This window comes from Streptopelia decaocto (genome assembly GCF_964273445.1).
Source record: "Streptopelia decaocto genome assembly, chromosome: 1".
In the NCBI taxonomy this organism is placed as follows: domain Eukaryota; kingdom Metazoa; phylum Chordata; class Aves; order Columbiformes; family Columbidae; genus Streptopelia; species Streptopelia decaocto.
In genome coordinates, this window is record NC_138663.1 from 65,530,237 (window position 1) to 65,551,813 (window position 21,577).

General features: G+C 39.4%; 2 protein-coding genes across 7 annotated transcripts in view; both read right to left on the reverse strand.

Annotated features, from left to right (window-relative positions):
- LRTM2 (leucine rich repeats and transmembrane domains 2) overlaps nt 1-19,882 on the reverse strand; it is a gene marked incomplete at its 5' end in the record, with an annotated part of 107,150 nt that extends 87,268 nt beyond the window's left edge. Inside the window, one exon of the mRNA XM_082042924.1 lies at nt 19,860-19,882. The remainder of the gene's footprint in view (nt 1-19,859) is intronic.
- The window catches only part of ADIPOR2 (adiponectin receptor 2), a 48,512-nt gene that overhangs the window by 26,703 nt on the left and 232 nt on the right, over nt 1-21,577 (reverse strand). Inside the window, exon 1 of one of the 6 annotated variants that reach the window (XM_082042919.1) lies at nt 21,268-21,522. The exons of 2 other annotated variants lie outside the window; for them this stretch is intronic. The gene's annotated coding sequence lies outside the window, so the exon portion shown is untranslated. Of the gene's footprint in view, nt 1-11,544; nt 11,563-19,844; nt 19,897-21,267; nt 21,523-21,577 lie in introns of those variants that run through there. 3 more of the 6 variants (XM_082042918.1, XM_082042920.1, XM_082042921.1) reach the window with 3 other exon arrangements.

The following is a 21,577-nucleotide window of genomic DNA, read 5'->3' on the forward strand; positions in this document are numbered from 1 at the left end:
TTCACTGAGATTATAAATCTTATATTTAAGTCCCTTCACTTTTTTGCAGCACACAAACTAAAAGCTTTCATTAAAACTAGCTTAGATTTAAAGAGGAAGTTGTGATGTACAACTTTAAATCTACTTAATGATTGCAGATATAATAAGCATAATATCAGCATCTAGATCAATTGGTCAGTTCCTGTTGTGTTTAAAATCAGTGGAGAAAAGCAACTACAGAGTTTGGTTTGTTGGGTTTTATTTTTAAAATAGAAAACTTCTAAAGGCTAAATTAGCTTTTAGAAAGGACTTACCGGTTTAATACTACCATAGTTCTAAACACAGCCTATAAACACAAAATGCAGCACTCCATTAGTTGACTTAATATGCTGCTGCCACCACACAACCTGTAAAGCCCAAGTTGTCATCACTCCCAACTGGTCACTCCACCCCAGTTCAGAAGAAGCCAACCCCACCGCAAGGAGAGTCAGTGCCTGTTCCAGTCGGTAGACAAATACTCGTCATCTTTCTGAAAACATAATCAGAAGGCAAAAATATTTCAGCAGTTCAGCACCATTGTGCAGTGTCGGAGGAGTCAACATCCACAATTACAGAGCACATATAGGACACTGTCTTGCTCCTTAAGATGACAAGGTAAAAGTATTTACACAAACTTAGGCACCACAGGATGATGCTACTATTCTTTGTAAGATCTTCCTGGATATTCTCCAGGAGAAGCAATACAGCCCTTCTAACCTCCCACAATTCACCTGGCATGACAACTGGTTTTCTACCCAAGCTAGGCAATGCCACGTGGCAGCAAAGCAAAGAAACCATGCTAAGAGTAGTGTTTGTAGTTAAATTTAAGAGACCTGTAACTCTCTTTTTAGGATGAAACAGAGTCCCAGATGGTCAGACTACCTCCCACTGTTCCTAGGCAAAGCAATCTCTCCAGCATCCAGCTATTCCCAGCAAGGCTCTCTGTAAGAAGCACAAGAATGATCCCTTCAAAGCTATTTTGTTCTGTCTGTAGCTGGTATCTAGAAGAATGAAAATGGCATCCCCCTCCACTCCCCTCTCATTGACCAACAGCCTTTCTGATAGAAACGTTCCTGTTCAGGAAGACACTGGCATTCACTGTATGCTCTTTCCTTGCTAATCCTCTTCTAAGCATCCCATATACTAGCATAAGCATTGGATACACGCTGGACAAGTCTTCATAAAATTAGCTCATTCTCCCTCACAGAGCTCAGTTATCAAAAGAACAAAAGGCCATAATGAAAATTTCAGGCTACATTGTTTCTCAGAACATTCTTTAATGTTTAATGAAGGGTGTGAGTGCCTGAAAAGCCTTGTAAGAGATACTACCTCAATCTACAAACTTTGCCTTGCCTGTGTCCATGTACCCTCACTGCTACAACTGCATTACTAGTTGGCTAACTACATCCATGCCAGTAAAATGACAAAGCTAATTGAACGGTAAACCACCTACCAGTTGAAAATCACTACTGAATCCAAAGTTGCTTAGACTAGGCCTTAGTAACAGAATAGGCACAATCCACTTCCATAACTATTAGAACAGGTACAAATGGCAAGGTACTTCCAGTACAACCCATGGGCAGATCACTCATGCTAAGAAGAAAGCTTATATAGATCAATGGAGGGGAATTTTTGCCTACAAAATAGTTGACTCTGGCTACCTTGACCAAAATAAGGTATACTAAACAAAACATAGCTTTCTTGACATTGTATTTCTACTATCTTATGGTAGAGAGGTTCTGTCACAAGCAGTCCCTCCCAAATGGTATAATAACACCAACAGTGTTCATTAACATCACACAAAAGCTTGAATTATTCTCAGGTGACAGTGGCATCACCCTATCACCCATCTGGTTCCCTTATTCCCTAGCACCAGTACTGGTACTCAATTGAGTTCATCAGCAGTGAGCTGTTGGTAAGGTGTTGGGTTTTGTGCTTTGGGTTGGTTGAGGGGAGAGGCAGCTCTTCTTTGACTTTCTGCCTACATGACACCCTGATCCATTTACTGGAGAAATTGGGCAAGCACCAGTGCCAACACAAGGCAGACATATGCAGTTTGGGTAAGGGAAAGAGGGAGTCAGACAGTAAGCACTGTGTCACATGAGTTAAGACAGCTGTTGAGTATCACCCATACATGTGGCCTAGCTGACCCATACTGGGTCACTTTTTAATTATATGGGGTACCCACTGGTTGGCTGATTTTTTTCGTTATATGTAAAGCAGAAGAGATAAGAAAACCATACACTTTAAGTAGATTTGTGAATTGCCACTAAGTCGGAAGACCACAAGCTAAAAAGTTAAACAGTAATGCTGAAAGATTCAATAATCAGTGATTGAGCTGCCTTTTTGAATGAAAGAGTTAAATATCCATAGCAATATTCCAAATATTCTCTAAAACTACTGTCAAAACCAAAGCAAACAAAGGTATGTATGAACAGGGGAAGGAGGAAAATCACAGAAAACCTTGTTTTCTCAAAGTACGCTAAAGGAAGAGTATGAATCAGGCTGTAAAAATTCTTTGGAAGTCATCTTGAACAATGTGGAACAATGAGGAAGCAATCCAGCACCTCTTCTCTTAGATGTAATTTCCCTAGATAAAGAGACATCTACAAAACAAAGATTAGACTCCCGCAGAGGGTCAGTGGCCAAAAAGCTGCCTTTGTAACTTGTAAACTGTCACTGGACACTTCAGCCTCAGCTATTTCACAGCAGGCTGCAGAGGCAAACAATCAAGCACATTCTGATGCGTTTGGATCCAAAGAAAGGGAACAAGCCAGCAGCCTGCCTCCATTAACGAAATGCTTCCATTTCAGAGGATCCCATTACATTGTTACAACATTTGTCCAATTTGTACTGCAAATTGAACCTCAGTTTTGTAACTGGGTTAAGTGTTATGTCAGCAGTTGGCCCACCCCCCACGCACAATGTCCGGTTGTTACAGACTGGATGACTGCTGTGAATTAGTTCTACTCTTCAATAAACCAAAACCAAGACAATTGTCACAAAACCAGCACAAAACAAGGAACAGAAATTCTTTTCACATCACGTTCCACAAAAATCCACAACCCCGACCTGGAAAAGTTGTTTTTTGTTCATTTTTCAGTAAATGGCTCTGCTTCTCCAAGTGAGAAATGTTCCAATTTCGTGCCCTTTCATGATTTTATTTCTATGGCATGCTACTAGCTCACACCAACTTACTTCACAGTTGCCAACAATAAAAAGATGCAGTTGGTTTTTGTTAGTAACACTTTGGATCACAGACTGTCTAAAGTGAAAGACTGAAATTAGACATTACTCTCCTCTTCAGTGAAAATTTAGAATATATCCTTTTAACTACTGCCTTAAAGACATCAGATTCACAGAAGAACTGTTGAGTGAAAAAACAAAAACAAAAAAAAAATCAAAATAACAAAAAAACAAACACACATACATTTGTGTGAGAATGTAAATGGCACAAAGATCAAGAGCAGCAAACTAGAGAGCAAAACATTCCTCTACCCAGGCAGACACACCACTCTCCCCCTAGGAAGCATGGGTTTGCATCTCTAGAAACTCAAGTGAGACCTTTTGTAACTCAAGAAAATGCCCCAAGGCCTGAAGCAACTGTACAAAAAACAAACACTACCACCTCGTTCGTAAAACCAAAAGGAATACACACATTTTGGCCTGCAAACTTCAAGCAAGAAAGCATTTAAGACAGTTGCCTTCAGTGCTTCTTATGGTGTGCTTGGACACCTCTTTACTTAGATGCTATCACTGTGCAGATTTAAGGGCTGGCTGGTGCCACAAGGGAGCAGCCCCCTCTTCCCTGGGTGAGCAAACAGCCCCACTTCTCATTGCTGCCTGCCCCCCTCAAGGCACTCTGGTGTTTGACACAACCCATTCTCAGGGGCAGTCTGGAGAAATGCTAACCCGGGGAGGAGAATGAGATAATTGTCTTCTATCAAACCAGCAAACTGAAGTGGCTCAATACACCCTGTGCTGGTTTGACTGAAAATGGGTTGATTATCTTCGTGCAGTTAGAAAACTTTCATCACTAGCACACTCATTATTTGGACTTAGTTTGAGAACAAGCAGATAACACCCCAGCTCAGAGTTAATGTTTTCAATTGCTCTGGTTTGAGAGCCAAGGACATTCTGAGCACCTTGCTTACAGGTGTGAGGCATGGAAGAAGGGGGGCACAAATGTGGCAGAGCTTGACTGACATCCAGACTGATCAATGAGAGTATTCCATCCCATTAGCATCATGCTCCAGATGAGTGGGGCCTTCCAGTTGGCTCTTCTGTTTTCTCTGTGTTGACTCTTGCTATCGAGCCGGGACAGGTTCAGTCAGGACATTTAGTCCTTTTGCTATTTTGCAGAAGCCTTTGGGCTTTTCTGCCTTTTTCCTCCCTTTTTCTCTCTCTGGGATAAGCTTTAGGACCAGGTGTGGCAAGCTGGGACTGACTGCTCCGTTGTGGACAGAGTTCATGAGGAATTGCCTTGAGTATCTTTTATTTGTTTTATTTATATATATATTTACTAGTAGTGTATTAGTATTTTCTTATTTTATTAAACTGTGTTATCTCAACCCAAGTTTCTCCCTTCCCTTTTGATTCTCTCCCCTGTTGGGGGGGGGGTGAGGGAGGAGGTGAGCAAGCAGCTGTCATACTGCTAGCCCGGCTTAAACCACAACACACCCTCAGAGAAGCAGTGTGAACAACATGACAGAAAGGGGAGGACCACATGCACCCAAGATTTTAATTCTTTATGTATTTTATAGGCAGCATTTTCCTAACCTGTTAGGGACTGACAGTTATCTGTTGGCCCAAGCCTCTAATTGTCATGTCTGTACATACCACAGGCTTTATTATGACCTGTTGACCAGCTGCAGACCACACCTGGCACAGCAAACCAGACACCTTACCAGGATTACTGATTTTAATACAGTGGTCAGGATCTCAAAAGCTGGCTGCAGAAAGCTGACCGCTCTTCCCAGTTTTTGAAAGCACTTACTCTAGTTTTGCTGATAATCTTGATAAGGTTATTCATGACATTGCGAGCTTGCTCATCAGTGTTTTATTTTGTGGCTGACAGGTTTGGTCTACAAAGTATGTTTGCATTCCTATATTTGTGAAAAATAAGAACAAAGAAAACTCACTCCTTTACTTACACTCAATGGTATTTCTTCAGTTGAAAACAGCATACATTTTCTCCTCAAAAACAATGACTTTGTTTTGCCACAAGTCAGACAACTCTAAAAATTTGCTACTTTTCTGTAGCAAAAATGTTACAAGAACATTGTAGGAATAACCAACATGCACACCCACAGCATCGTATTAGTCTAAGATCAAAAAAGCTGTGCAGCATCTTTTTCAGATTCTTAACCACCAAAACTCAAGCAAAAGAGGCAGAACTACTGTAACTAGACTGCACCTAATTTATGTCAGTCAGAAGCAGATTTAGTCATATGGCTAAAGTTCTATGCAAATAAGATCAGGTAAAGCTACGTATTAATTTCATATCTTAACTTCCTTAATGCAATAGCCAGAGAATAATTTGTATTTTAAAATATAATAATTGCTGAGAGTTAAGAAATAATCTGAAGTGAACTTCTAGTGTCCTCTAACATTTAGTGCCACTCTATTGGATAGAAATTTATTTCCTGGTAACATTATTTGAAGTCATCTCAAATTCTGAAACAAGGCCAAGGACACTGATATTGCAATACATCACTGAGGTAATTCAAAAGTAGAAATGTTAAGTTAATATTTTACTTTCTCCTGTACTATAACTGTGGAGATATATCAAAACACCCAGAGTCAAATTTTGATACTCTGTGAGATTACAGCTAAAATTCTAAGAAACAAAATTATTATCTGTATCAATGTAAGCCCTTCGAGTAGGGATGTAGTTTAAATTCAAAACATGTCTACAGGACCTAGACCAAGACACTCACATAAAGACTCATCTTGCTGTAGTTTGTTTTACCAGCTTGGCATAACACTTTTTGCTAGTATAACTGTGTTCCCCTCAGAGGTTTTTGCTAGTATAGCTGCAGTGTGCAGTCCAATCAGCACAGCTATGTTAGTGTAATATTAAGTTTGAAACAGTTTAAGATCATAAACATGCTCCAAGTTCATTTTCAAGTAACCAGGAATCATTTCAGGAATATACACATTAGATGTTTTGCGTGACTTAGTATTACTTATTGATACATTCAGATAGCTGGGTGTGAAGAGGGGGGCATGGGGGTATGTGATCCATGCCTCTCCAAACTCCAAAAAAAAAAAAAAAAAAAAAACCAACACCCAAAACCAAAAGAGCCCCCCAAATACACACATATACACAAAATGCTGTGAGCTGTGGCAATGACGAGCACTTCATTTCTATATACCTTCAGTTAAAAAAATACTGTCCCTACTTTGAAGCACATAATTGCAATCCACCCTTTGATAACAGAGCTACCCTGCTTGTTTAGTAAAATGAGGACTGGCTCATTGAATGAATGGAACATTGAATGAATGACAGTCAGCACCATTAAAGGAAAATAAAAATTATTTTGTTATGTCAATCTATCTACAGTAGATAACTCACAACAGAAGATAGTGACAATGGGAGATTAAGCAAAAAATTCCTCAAAGGAAATGGACACAATATTTACACTTATAAAAATACCCTGTTACAAAAGAGAAATAAAACTCTAATTTCACACAAAACAGAAGAAGCTGGAGTTAGACATCCAGTTTGCCTTTATGATGCATAGAATACAGCATTTACTATAGCTATAAAATTCATAAACAAAAACACTACTATATGAAGCACTTATACTAAGTAATGATGACTATATAACACAATAAAGTGTTACTGGCTACCCTTAGAACTACACAGGTCACCACAAGGCAAAGGAAGGAAAAGAGCAGATGCCTCCAGGATCCTTTACTTGGTCCTGCTCGGAAGCCTCGAATCAGAGGAGGGTTTGCAGCACTCTTCCTGGACTTGTGAGTGATAGGCAGCAATTTAAGATCACCCAACGGGAGAAATCATAACCATGCAGCCCTGTAACGCAGCACTACCGGTGCTAGCAGTAGACCACCTCCGTACTGGGCCACAAGGCAAGACTGAGTATTGCCAGGCTTGCTCTCTCTGATCTCTTCTTGACCTGCCTTTTACTTGGTTTAGCTGTAACAGCAGCTTCTCTAATTGACTAGATGTCTATGTCTAATTTATTTTACTTCTGTTTACCTTGGTGTGATATAACCTCCAGTTATCCTCTAGGGAAAGAGGTATTTACAATGATGTCAGGAAATATGGACCTAATGTAACAGCAGAGGCCCTGAAAAGCAGAGAGAGCAGTACAGGCATGGGAGGAGACAGGGCACAGGTTTGCCACTAGAGATCCCACAGTTATAAATAACTCACTGATGGTCAGTTCAAAAAAATGCAGGCACGGGGCCAAACAAACCTGGCTTTAGGGGTAACAAAGTAACTAACATATGTAAAGGGCACCATATATAGTAAATTCAGACAAAACCTGGAGCTGTAGACCAATGAAGAATGAAAAGAGGCGTAAAAGCATGTTAGCAAACACATTAAAAAAAAAAACGCAAGTGGATCGTAGAGGATGAAGAAATAGGCAACACTAACATCATACTTCTCCCAACAAAGGAGTCCTGAGGCTGACAGTCTCCTGTTATACTCTCCAGTAGCCCAAAGTTTCTTACTTAAAGACCCAGAGGAGCAATGGAAGAGTATAAGTAACTCCAGGAGAAGGGACAGAAACAAGAAAGTGTGCATATTACAATTTTAGGTGTGTTTGGCAACATTTTCCAGTATCCAAATACTCTAATGCAATATTCTTTTTGTTAAGAGTTAAATCTAGGCTAATGATTATTGAGTCAGACTGTTAAGATTTTCATTATACTAACAATATATTCTTGGCTTTACTGACACATTATTTTTATATACACAGACACACATACACAAGCAGTGTTTCCTCTTTGCCCATAAGCAAGAATGTAATAATGTGGATGGAGTCCTCCATTCCTTCTCCCATTTTGCAACTCTGAAGAGCATTGTTAGCCTTTAAAGTGTTACAGGAAAATTACAATATAATAACAAAGTCTGAAACAGCTCCAGGAAAAGCAACCAAATGGGCCATCTGAACTTTTAATACATTCTTTCCCCAGAGGGAACTCTTTGTGCCAGGATGACCCGGTCAATGTTGTTTTGTACCAAAGGGCCTTTCATACATGTACATACACTCCTACAACAGCACCTAAACACAAAAAACAGTGAGCTAAGCAGTTGCTATCTGTACTTTGTATTTTGCAGAATTAAGTTCTAGACATCATAGACGACACTTGATTTCTTTAAGAAACCCTAACAACAGGAAGGAAGCATGGCTAAGTTGATAAGCATCCCCAGTTTTAAGCATAGGAAGGGTAGGAATTTGGGTTTTTTCCTGGACAAGGGCCCAGACAGGAGGAACACAAGCAGAGAGCAAGAAGTAGGTCAGCAAACTACTGAATAGTTATTTGTCCCAGTTTTCAAATACTCACTGAAGGTACTCTTACTGTAGCCTAGTTGCATCTGTAAGGGGTGTTAATACATTAATAACTACTCAGATAAACTATTCTGAAAATAAAAAAAAAAAACTTGCGGTGACACAACACCTGCTGTCAATGGAGTTAGCAAACAAGGGATCTCATTCTAGTATAAGTTTGTTTTCTTTCTGTAAGAAAAAATAAGCTATCTAGTGTCATTTTGATGCAAAGACGAACTACCACATCCATGGCTGTGACTAAGACACAACAGAGCTCTTCAGATCCACCTGATGTACACAGACAGCTATCATCAATACTGAGAAAATGCAGGCCAAGCTTCTCCACAAAGACTGAACGCTACACATAGGAGCCAACCACTAATCTGTATGCCAAAGATGTACTTGGAAACCTACCTGAGAACTATACAGGTGTCAGATGTAAACAGAATAAACGTGGCCTTATCTACTTCTAAAATCCTCAGGTACACTATTAAGAAACGCATGAAAGGTTCTGCCAGTATCGACAGCACGGTAGTGACATGCGTGCTTTCAGAAAAAAAGTAGACACTGACAGATCTGTAAGTCCTAAGAAAAGTCAATAATCAGTGTTGTAAATTTAGTACGTTAGAACAGAAAAGAAGTAAAACCTTGGAGGATAACTGACCTCTGCCCAGATGAGCAGGTAAGTGCTGACCTATGTAGACAACAAGCAGTTGTAGCTAAGGAAACAAGCATATGAAATGACAAGCCCTGCATTTATGAAATATAAACCCAGATATCTATTTTTATGATGTGCTAGTAGTAATAGTTCAAATGTTATATAGCACATTTTACATATTTATTAATTATTTGATAAAAGGTTTGCTTTGCAATGGAAAAGAAAGTTTTATTAAATACCACAGCTGACCACTCAAAATTGCAGTAAGATTTCAACACAGCACGAGGTTTCCCAATCTTCATGTCTACACCACCATCACCACCCAAAACAACAACAAGAAAGTGAAAATACCAAGCATCGCCTGTCAGCAAAGATAAAGCCACAGAGTTAGCAGATGGCAAACTCAGAAAGAAGTTGTTCTTGACACAGCAAATAGGCATACTTTGGAACTTTCACAGGGAAAATGGACAAACGCACAGGATAAATCCATCAAGGGGTGTTGAGCACATGAAATCACCTCTAGCTCTAGAGGACCCTAAGTACTGGCTATCATATATTGCTTGAATATTCATGATTAGAAGCTATTTTCTTATTTAGGGGATAGGCATCCTTACTAAAACCTTGAAAGTCCTCTCTGAGGAAGGACAGGGTTTAAATAGAAGAACACAAACAAACAAAAAAACATCAACAAGCAAACAAACAAACAAAAAAACCCCACAAAACAAAACAAAAAAACACCCCCACAAAATGAAAACAGATTATGAGACAGAAAATGAAAAACCCCACAGAAAATGATGAGCGTCAAACCGGAAAACTTCTCAGGGATACCAGGCAAAGCACCCCAACAATGCCAACAATTCCCCAAAGGCATCCAAGACAACAGTAAGTACTACCCTGATATGCTCTGGGCAGAGACTTTATAAGAGGACCAGGGAACAGAAAAACCCTATAGGTGCCAGAATCTTCTTTGCCAAGTTTGTTCCTTCTCCACTGAACAGTCAGCTTGTCTGGGACCCATAGGTGGTCCTATAACTTGGCGGAGCTTCAGACTCAAAGGGTATAGTGACAAAGTACTTGGCGGGGTTAGGGACAAAGCACAGTCAAAGCCTCAATGAGAGATGTGACAAGCTGGCATATTTGGCATACGCACATCAGGATTTCATATTGCAGCAGGGAGACACATCAAGTGATCTGTCCCATGAACATACCCATAGCACCACTCTCAAACTACCCATCCATTCACCCCCAGGGAAACACAGGTCTGCTGAGCACAAGCCAGCCCAAAGCTTCTTGGTTTCTCAGCTTCAGGCAGGAAGTCTTGTCACTTGGTGCATGGGTGGGACACAAGGGCAAGAAAACAGAGCAAGTGCAGGATGACAACATAAAAGATGTTTCTGCAGTATGGCTTGGAGGCAGACTTGGTGGATATCACACAGCCTGCCTGGGTTACACACAAGAGGGTGATCTGAGAGTCTCACAAGGCAGAAGCTTAAGCAGCAGCTCCACAATGAAGGCAAGATCCTGAGACAGAGGAATTTCTGGTTTGACCCAGCCTGGTTCATGTTATAGCTATTCTGGAATTCCAAGTCTCAATGGAATGATTCACCTTGTTCCAGAGACTCAAGGAAATTAAAACACTCAGTGTGCTCCAATTTTGATTCTTACATACAGATTAGATGAAATCGATTAACCACTGACTATGATTTTTACCTTCTTCCATGAAGTGTTTAAACTGTCACACAGTAATTTGATGTCATTGATTTCCACTACCAAAGTCAGAACAGTAAGAACAAAGGTTTAAGAAAAAACTTAAAAACAAAACAAAACCAAAAAACCTCAACCCAAAACAAATACAACACAAGCCCACAGAGAAGAAAAATAAACAAATAAATAAACAAAAAAAACACAACACCAACCAAAAAAAATTAGAAAAAACAGCAACAAAAAAACAAAACACACCAACAGCCACACACAACCAAAAAAAAAACCACAGCACCACAACTGCTCAAATAAACAACCCTACCAAATACCTCACACACTGCTAGTTTCCCTCCTAAGGGGAACAGAATGACTAGTTCAAGTCCTGTCTCTGCATGTACCTAGCACTCATCTCAACTATCAAATTAAATGTGGAAACCAAGCTTGTCACATTAAGTGTCACCTCATTTCAGAAACATACAAATCTTCCGTAAGACGCATCCTGAGAAATATAACTTAGAACAAAGAGACAAATGGATCTTATACCTGCTCTGTGGAGTAACACAAAGCAGTTACCTTAATCACTAAAATACATTTCCCCTAATATTCCTAATCTCTAATTTGTTGCTGCTCTCTGACAAATACCTGTGAGGAAGCAGAGATCAATTTCTGTCACCTTCAACTTGCCACCAGTTCTTGAGGTTTATATTTAAGCTTGGGAAGGTTACAGTCCAAGAGTCATACAAGATGGACATGCAATCAACATGAAGGCTGTTTCTCCAAATTAGCTTAAAGTAGATTAAAAAAAATGTACGCAGATGAGAAAAACAAAACACCACTCCTTAGAATACGTGTGCTATACAGCAGCTATTAAAACATTAACAGTGAATGACAAAATACATGCATGCCATTTAAATGAGAATTCTTTCATTTTTGTAGGCTTGTTCACCATTATAACAACTTTGACTTAAATAAAACTCCACAGTTACAGCTAAATTGTATAAAGATGCATCACCACAAAACCAAGGAAAGCAGGAAATTTTTTAACCATCTCAGCTACATCATTTGCCATAAAATGTTCAATGTAACTACAGATACCATATTTTATTCAAACTCTCTGCCAAACAAATCTCTACTTCACTGCTTGTTAAAACTGATTTATTACTGTCAAATACATTAATCCACATGTTAATATGTCTCAGGTCACTTAAAGTTAGTCAGAAGGGACTTTTGTCAAGCCATACACAATGTTGCTTTTGGTCCCCATGGGAGTTCGAAATCAGAGCTTGGGAAAGATCCTGTGACATAAATACTACAGCATGAAAACACCAAGGAATGCAGAAGACTTTTCCTGTAATTCATTTCCATTTTCTCTGCTTCACTTCATGGCATGTTGTTAGAGTCTAAAAATGTCTCTAAATGAAGGCTGAGTTTATCTTAGAATCTCATGTCACTGGAGTTGTAAAGCATACAGCATTCACACGCCAGCTTCAAACTGACATTCACTGTACTCCAGCAGAGGGAGGTTTATAAATCCATACTGCAAGTAGTACACAAGACAGAAAAGATGGCTCAAACATTACACATATTACATTATGTACAGCAAGTGTCAGTCATATTTCTTTATGAAGTCTTATACTCAAAAGTTTAAAGTCGTCCAGTTGCATGGCCTCCTTATTCAACATTTCCAACAGAAAACAGAATTGGTTTTCAATAACAGACCACTTGCCTCCTAATATAACCAGTTCTCTAGACCACTTACCAAATGATCCAAGATTTTCAGCACAATCAAATCAAAAGTTCAAAGACAACTGGACAATCACTGAAGAGAAGCAGTTTTAGCATACACATTCTGTGTGTTCGCTTAGCAACTGGATCACCATCAGCACAATATGCTGATACAGGTCTATGACCTGTCACATCCCCTGAAGAGGCAGTCTCTAAAGCAAGCAGCAGTAATACGGACATTCTACACCTTTCCTTTTTATGTCTGCCTAGTAATTAATTTTAAGTGCCAATAATTCTCAATTACTTCATCATTAGCATGACTAAATGTCATCCTACAATAGGAATTATGCAACTACGCCTTGGTCAACCCCAAATACCACCACTGTTACCTGTAGCTTTGAATGTTGTAACAAATAATATGCTTATAATGTGTTCATTTATTACAAAGACATAGCTTAGATTTACACCCAATGCAGGAGTCCCTTCAGCTTGAAATAAGAAAGCGTTCAAATATTCTGTTACTTCAGAACTGGATCTCCAAGAAGGGAGCATCGAGTTTTAAGGGAGTTCTAATCTTTATATAGGATAAAACCTCACAAAAGGTAATAAGATTTCAGGTAGTACTACAAGAACTACTAGACACATCATACTTACTGCTAAAAGAACAGGAATGTGGAATTGTACCTTTTCAAGAATGACCTTAGACTGCACAAAACATGTGAGTCTTGCAGGCAGATAAGCCCTCAGGCATTTACATAATCATCAACTATTGAAACAGAGCCAAGACATGAGTTTTCAGAGGAAAACAGTCATGGGGTCTGCGATCATGCTTTGTTTTTCACAATGACTTTATTGTGATGTGTAACAAGGAGGTATTTGAACCCATTAACTGATACAGAAAAAGTCAGCTGGAAAGTGCTTACATGGAAGAATGAAAAACTAATCTTCTGACAGCATCTTGTAGCACTTTTACAGTAGCATTTTAAGACTCTGCTGCTCAAAACGCAGAGTGGACCTAGGTTACCCATAGCTATGCAGAGCTGTACTGTTACATCAACCCTGACCTTATCTGAGTATCTCAGATTTTTTTTGTATCATTGCAGACAGTCTTGTGTATCATCTCCCTTTCCCTACACTGACCCCGTATACTGGAGTCCTTCCAAATCAGTTGACATAACCGGCATTTTCAACAGGATCACGCGCTAGTTAGATGTTTTGGACAGAAACATTTATGCAAGTACTGTGAAACTTGGTCAGGCGCTCTCGCTCAGTGTCAAGGACCAGATTAATCTGAAGTTCTGAGTTTGCTTTCATAGCAGAAAACAGGTAATATCCTACCTTTACACTCCAGAGTATAGGATCGAGGCCAAATTAGAAGAGTTTTACAGATACAGAAGCTGAAACCAACACCAGTCTTCTCAATTATTTTACTATTTTACTACAGGAGGACACAATCTTCCTCCTCTACAGTCCTAGCTGGTGTAAGAAATCCAGAACAGCTATGAAAAAAATCCTAATAAAAAGAAAAGGATATTTTGACAAATTACACTCTGCTTCTGAAGGATGACCTAAAAAGAGAACAAAAAAAAACCACCACCAAACCCCATTCCTTTATATCCTTCATAGGAGCAAAATGAATAATTCATCATTACCAGATGGCCAGAGAAATTTAGTATTCCTCTTCTACACCAAAAACATATTTCTTAAAGGAGCAATTTTCAAATATCTTACAAATCAAGTTTAAGCTACCTAGCAACTTCCTTCACTGCATTAGTGAATTTCACAAAAAGGAAAAGATTTTTATAACACATCCATTATTGAAATATTTCTGTAATGCTGCAGAATTCACATGGTTGCCAATTATTAAAAGGTCATGAAGCAGGAAGTCAAGCAGCAGTTGCACTTAACGATGGACATTAAGATCATCAGGACACAAGCCTTTTTTTCAGCACCCTCCTTTTAGCTTGCACTATATAAAGGTCAGAAAACCACTAAGTAAAGCTTTTGTTGACTTTGTTATGCTTTTCTCAACTCTCAGGACACTCACCTCAGAAAATAATCTATTTTGTTCCCCACTGAAGGTACAGCAGGCAGAAAGCCAATAGTTGGCACTTTGTCACATAGCTACTTTAATAAGAATTATGAATAGGCTCTTCCTTTTATTTCTACAGTCATGTTCCATTAAAAAAATGCCTAAAATATTAATATTGAGAACATCAGAATATTGCTGTTATTAATCGTGCAATGTTATATGCTATTCTATGGAATTCAGAGACACAAAAATAATTGCTTAAACTATAGCAATTTGCAAAGCACACTTTCTTCACAAGCTAAACGGTTGTAACATCCCTTAATGTCAGAAATCACCAACTTATCTCCACAGCACTAGTATTTGTTTAAATTCCACCAGGCAATGAGATGAATACATAAAGCATTAAGAAAACAGAAAAAGTACATCATTCCATTTACAGCAGGCAATAGCAACCACTAAATCTCAGGAGCAGACCACTAGGAAATGCAGTGCCGTATTCTCTATAACAAAAGCACACCTAAACTGTCAGCTGAGAGAAGCTGAAATGCATGTTCATTGGTTCTTCACCTCAAGTCTTACTAGCTATCCAGTTTGTTCCAAATGGTAAAATCCCTTTCCCTGCAGGTAAAAGCTTGCCAATATTATCAGGACTGAGAAAACAGGCAGCCTCAGCTCTAGCTATCTTTGCACTGCATGGCTTTTTAAAACAGCTCCCACTGCAGACTGGGACACACAGATGTAAGTATTTCTAGTACAAGCAGGAGTTAAATATTAGCTAAAGGAATTTTATCACCAGCTAAAGGGAGATTACTATTCAGATTAAATCTAAGAAGCCAGAGGTAGTATTCACTTTCAAAAGGTAGATTTTACTGCTTGAATTCAATTACTCCATAGAATCACAGAATCATAGAATGTTAGGGATTGGAAGGGACCTTGAAAGATCATCTAGTCCAATCCCCCTGCCAGAGCAGGAACACCTAGATGAGGTTACACAAGAAGGCATCCACGCAGGTTCCAGAGGAGACTCCACAACCTTGCTGCGCAGCCTGTTCCAGTGCTCTGCTACCCTCATTGTGAAGAAGTTTCTTCTCATATTTAAGTGGAACCTCCTGTGTTCCAGTTTGTATCCATTGCCCCTTGTCCTATCATTGGTTGTCACCAAGAAGAACCTGGCTCCGTCCTCATGACACTCACCCTCTACATATTTATAAACATTAATAAGGTCACCCCTCAGTCTCCTCCAAGCTAAAGAGACCATCAGAAGTCCTGCATTTTCCATCAGAAGTTCTGCATTTTACAAAAATCTCATAAACAATGTATAGACATATGTTGGCTTGAAGTCCTTCTTATGGTAACAGGTCCCAAAACCTAGTATCACCCACCAAGTAATCTGCACAAGAAATAAAGAGAGCACAAATACATGCCTTTATAATAAAGTCTGCAGAATTACAGGAAGAAAATGTTTCATACAGCAAGTAAGTCCATAGCATATTCCCTCCAGAAAAACAGCCTGTTTATTCAAATATCTGCAAAAATCCAATTTACTAAACACATGACAACATTATACTAGTCAAGAAATAAACATATCCTTCAGTAAAGAGCTACAATAGGAACTTCATCAGAATGCTGTCATTAAATCAGAGAGAAGTCCACTAAAAACTCCTACCCACAAAACAACCCATATCTAAGAGCTGTATGAGAACTGCTTAACACGTCCAGTGATCCCCTAATGAAATTTGTACCATATAAACTGTCATCCTCTAGACCAAAACAGAGAAGCACAATTGACCTTGGCTTCAAACAATGAACAGTAATCTCTGCAGTCCTCTAAACTGATGGAACCAAACAGGTTGGCAATAAGAACATCTAATTTGGTTGAGAAAGAGGAAAATTAGATTAGCAGATATGAAAAACTACTTTGGTGTACTTATGATAAGTCAGCCAAGCCACACCTTACCTTTGGATACATGCAGATACATTTAGAAAAACAACAATTCATGTTGGCAAAGACATCTAGACTTTTGAGCAACATACATAAATGCAGGCTATGCTGTAGCATTACAACATCTGTCAATATAGGTAGTATAAGTTTGTTATTCAGCATTAGATGAAGAAACATGAATGCTAACCATTTTGAGATAAAATACCGTGAGGAAGAAGATAAAAAGACCAGGCAAAAAAAGGAAGTAGCCTTCCCAGCAGCAGGCCTCAACAGAAGTTTGCAACATACTTAGATCTGCTGGCAGAACACAGCAATACCCACTTCAAGTATTCAGGCTTGACTTTCAACCTTTCAATTCTGCAAGTAAATTGTTAACTCTCTTGCTTACTGCTGTCTAAAGGTACCTTAGAGCAAATGATTATAGCTCTGCCTGTTCCAACCCTTTCTTCCTGTAAATAGTGCCTGACTATTTCTGTTCTCACAAGGGCTTAATTAGTCCTGTTCACAGAGTGTTACAGCAGCTGGCACATCCCAGCAGACTCCATCACATTTTCACAGCTACTGAAATCCATATGAAGCATGCTGCAAATTTTTCTACACTGACAATTACATGTACTGTGAACTTTGTTTATCTACCTATACCTTTGAAGACATCTTTCTGAAAGCAATTTAACCACAAGGCAGCCCTAAGAAATCATGCATGGCCAGAAAAAGAGACTCTCTCCTCCACTAACAGAGCAGCAGAGATCTGTAACTCCATAATAAGAGCCATCATGGCTACATGCAACAACAAATAGAACAGCCATCTAATTTTATTTTATACTCATCATCCCTACAACATATTTCATCTGCTCAAGAGACCATTAAGCTAAAAACAACAACACTGGACAGTAATTTTCTTCCTACCCTAGCCATAAGGTAACTCAAACAGATGCCACTTAACAAAACACACTGAATGACAGAGATATTTCCATGAGGTTCTGAAAATTCCAAAGAAGTTATTGTGAAAATCACGTTAAATCAGAGGGCAAATTGGTATTAAACATATACTACTTCCTCTTCAAAATTCTGAGCACCTTAATTTTGCCAACACCTCATTATTTCAAGTTCTTCGCTACTTCTCAAATCAAGCAGAAGCAGTATAAGCTGTGGCACCCCCTTATCCGACAGAGGCTGTCTGCTTATCACCACACCAGCTGCCACATGGCAACATGTCGAGCAGTCCTGTAAACAAAGATTGTCACTGTGCCCTGAAAAGAAACCTTAAGGTTCATCTTCAAATTGGACTACGATTTTATTTTTATGTCAAACCACTGAGACAAACTTTCCAATAAACATATGCAATCAGTGGACAAGTTAAACTCCAGTTCAGTTTTACAGTTACCTGATGATAATAGTCTGAATCTCTCCATCCTAGCTGTAGCCACATAGAAAGCAGGAGGTCAATACTTGAACTGGACTGGAACAGGAACTATGTGGAAACAATTCACCTCCTGCTTTTTATTAGTTTACATACTGATCTGCAGCATCCTGCTTCAAAAGGAAAACGTTCTGGTAGTAGTATCATATTCAAATAAAGAAGTGAAAGTCCGAAATGTTTTCAGAGAACTAGCAGAACTAGTACCTTGATTGTCTCCATATTCTTATTTTTTTAAATCCCATTTCTTTATTGAACTTGCCTTGACAAACACATTGCTTTAAAAAGGAAAGGCAGCTGGTCATCACATTAAATACAACCAGCTGAAACACAATGTCTTGCTGAAAAGATAAGGCATTAAAACAACTTTTATCAGAGAACAATAGTTTAAAGTAATAGCCTTCCCCTTAAACACAGTCCCAAATACTTTTTCATAATCACTACCATTATCTTGTGTAATGTCTTCAAAAATCTACCAACACCGTCTGCCAGAAAATTCACTGAATGACTCAGACACACTTTCAAACCACAAATACTCAAAACTGCTATTTCCATTTCAGAACTACTTCTATTTAAACACTCGAACTGCTGATAGCATAATAATCCAACGACCTCCTGAAGTTTCCTTGTCAAGATTTTCCTCATGCCCAGACAGCCTCTGCACTGACAAAAGCAAGCCTTGTTTCCTTGCACAGTCTTTGACAATACGGTTACACAACCAGAAACCTGTAAAACATGGAAAATTTGTAGTGCCTAATACTGAGTATCTTTTGTACATGAATGCTTGACACAGCTCCTTGAACACACAACTGAAGACATAACAGCAGAGATCCATCCAAGTATTAAATCACTGGCATTACATGCCCTGCCAATTCCTATTAATTTTCCTTCATGACAAATCAACAGAAACTCTTGCCTAGAGCAAGCACAGGCTTTTCAAACTCCAGCTTTTTTCCCCCTGTATCCAGGAGTTAGGCTTCCAGTCTGAATCTTAGCCACAACTGTCAAAACAACCACTCACTAGTCACTTGAGCAGACTCACTGTAATGTCACTGACACAACTCCATCGGTGCAAAGATTGGGGTGGGGGAATAAGTGGGAGCCCTTTGTTTGTGTCCGGCTCTCTTGAAGACCTGATACAATTTAAGCTCCTCTACTCATTGCATTTTATATTTATCTTTGAGTACATACATGTAATAGATAAGAATCCATTGAAGTGAGTTTCACCATGAAAGGTTTTGCTTAAGAAGTACGCCAAAAATACACTCTACCCCTTCACACCAGATTCTTTTTTCTTTATATGATTTATACTCAGCATAATTTTGAAAACCGGGACTGAGTTGGGATGCAGCTTTCAAGTCCTCCATCGCTAACTTCAATTCAGTTTTCCACATTAGCAACATGGTTTTCACCATGAAGCTGCCAACAACCTTATCCACAGGCTTATTTAACCATATTTAGTCATCAGCTCAGACAAGGGAATTATTTCCATATTTTATCAACTAATTTTACACTTCCAACACAATAATGAACTTTCAGGTTGCCCACCAACACACACGCAGTCTTTAAAAGTGTCACAGTACAGCTGAAGTTTACACATAAGTAAGTTATCCCCATAATTTAAGAGCCTATTGAGGTTTAATCCAGTGGGCAGCTAAACACCACACAACCGTTTGCTCACTTCCCCACCTCAGTGGGACGGGGGAGAGAATTGGAGGGGGGAAAAAAAAAAGGTAATCCTCATGGGTTAAGATAAAGATGGTTTAATAGGACAGAAAGGAAAAATAATAATGATAATTAAAGAATATATAAAACAAGCAATGTACAATGCAATTGCTCACCAACCGTTGACCAACACCCAGCCAGTTCCCGAGCAGTGATCCCCCAGCTAACTCTTCCCTTGTTTATATGCTGAGTATGATGTCATATGGTATGGAATATCCCTTTGGCCAGTTTAGATCAGCTGTCCTGGCTGTGTCCCCTCCCAGCTTCTTATACACATGCATCCTTCTTGCTGAAAAGTCCTTGACTTGGTAAGAACCAAAATATTTGTGTAAATCCATACTGAGTGTATTATCTCATACTAAATCCAAAACAGGGCCCTACACCAGCTACTAGGAAGAAAATTAACTGTATCCCAGCCAAAACCAGGACAGAGTCACAGCATCAAATTTTCATAACTGAAGTGGCTAGTAGCCCTACACAAAAAGGAAAAACAACCTCAAAACACAATCACATCCTTTCTTGTATATACAATATTAGCTCACAGCTGAAGATAACAAGGAAAACAGGCTGTATTTTATGACCATGCTGCACCCATAATTCCATGACACAACATCTAGTTCTGTTGATCATAAATGTATTTTCCTCTGTTGCAACAGCCAGAACAGAATTGGGAATTTAATACTCCCTGACACTGACTAAAGCACAGGAGTGAAAACAAGAGTTTAAATTGAACATTAAGAATTCAACTCCTGAAAACCAGATTATGCCCAGAAGGGTTTGCCCAGAGGACCTGGCTGATTTTATAAAATCCTGTTCATTTTATAAAAATATACAACACAGTTGCTATAGACAAGGCAACTGTCTGAAGAACTTTAAAGCAGCACTAAGAACAGAATGTATCTTCAAATAAGGAGTAACACCTGAAAGCTTTCCTGCCATGTGACAGGTGCATACGATACTTTATATACACAAAGTGACAAAGCCTGTACATCAAATAAGTTATTAGTTAATATTAGGGATTTTCTTTAAAAAAAACCCACACACCTACCAAAGCCACCACATCAACTGACTTGTAATACTAAGGCAGACACAAAAAGAAACCAACACCGCTTGAAAAACTTAGTACGGACAACAGCTGTCCTCTCTTCTTTGTTTTCTAGTCCATTACCATATGTTTCAATATCTTTGTTGCTCATCCTAAGCAACCAAGAGATGGATACCCGATTCTCTCCGAAAACAAACAAAAAAAAACTTTTTAAAAAGTTCATTAAAGTGTTACTTGCAAATACCTAAATTGTGGCTATACTAGTGTAAATATTTACATTATCTACTGTTGATAACTCCGGTGTTTATAGATACACAGACATGCACGCACATACAGACTGCTCTGCGGGCAAGGCAAGGTTCCCGTATTGTGCAAGCAGAGGAGTTCCTATTTTTATCGCCTCCATAAAAAGCTTTTAGAAGCAGCAGCACATTTCCCTGTCCTGACAAGCAACAAGTGTACAAACAAGACCCACTTACAGCGTTCTTGACCCACTTTAGAGTGCTTCACTGGCCTAAAGCCTCCTCCAGCCCGGCATTTCCAAGTGCTCCATCCTGCCCCTAAGCAAACACCGTGGCCACAAGCCCGCCTCACAGGGGACACACAGAACGCAGGGATGGACGGAGAGACAGACAGACGCGGCCCCGGCCGCGGGCAGCACCTGGGCCACCCACCCTCGCTGGGGGCAGCCGCAGCGCCGTCCCCAAGGATCGGCGGGAGGGAAGGAGGCGCCCCCCCCGTCTCAGTGGCTCCCCCTCGCCGTCCCACCGAACGGGCGGACGCCCGCTC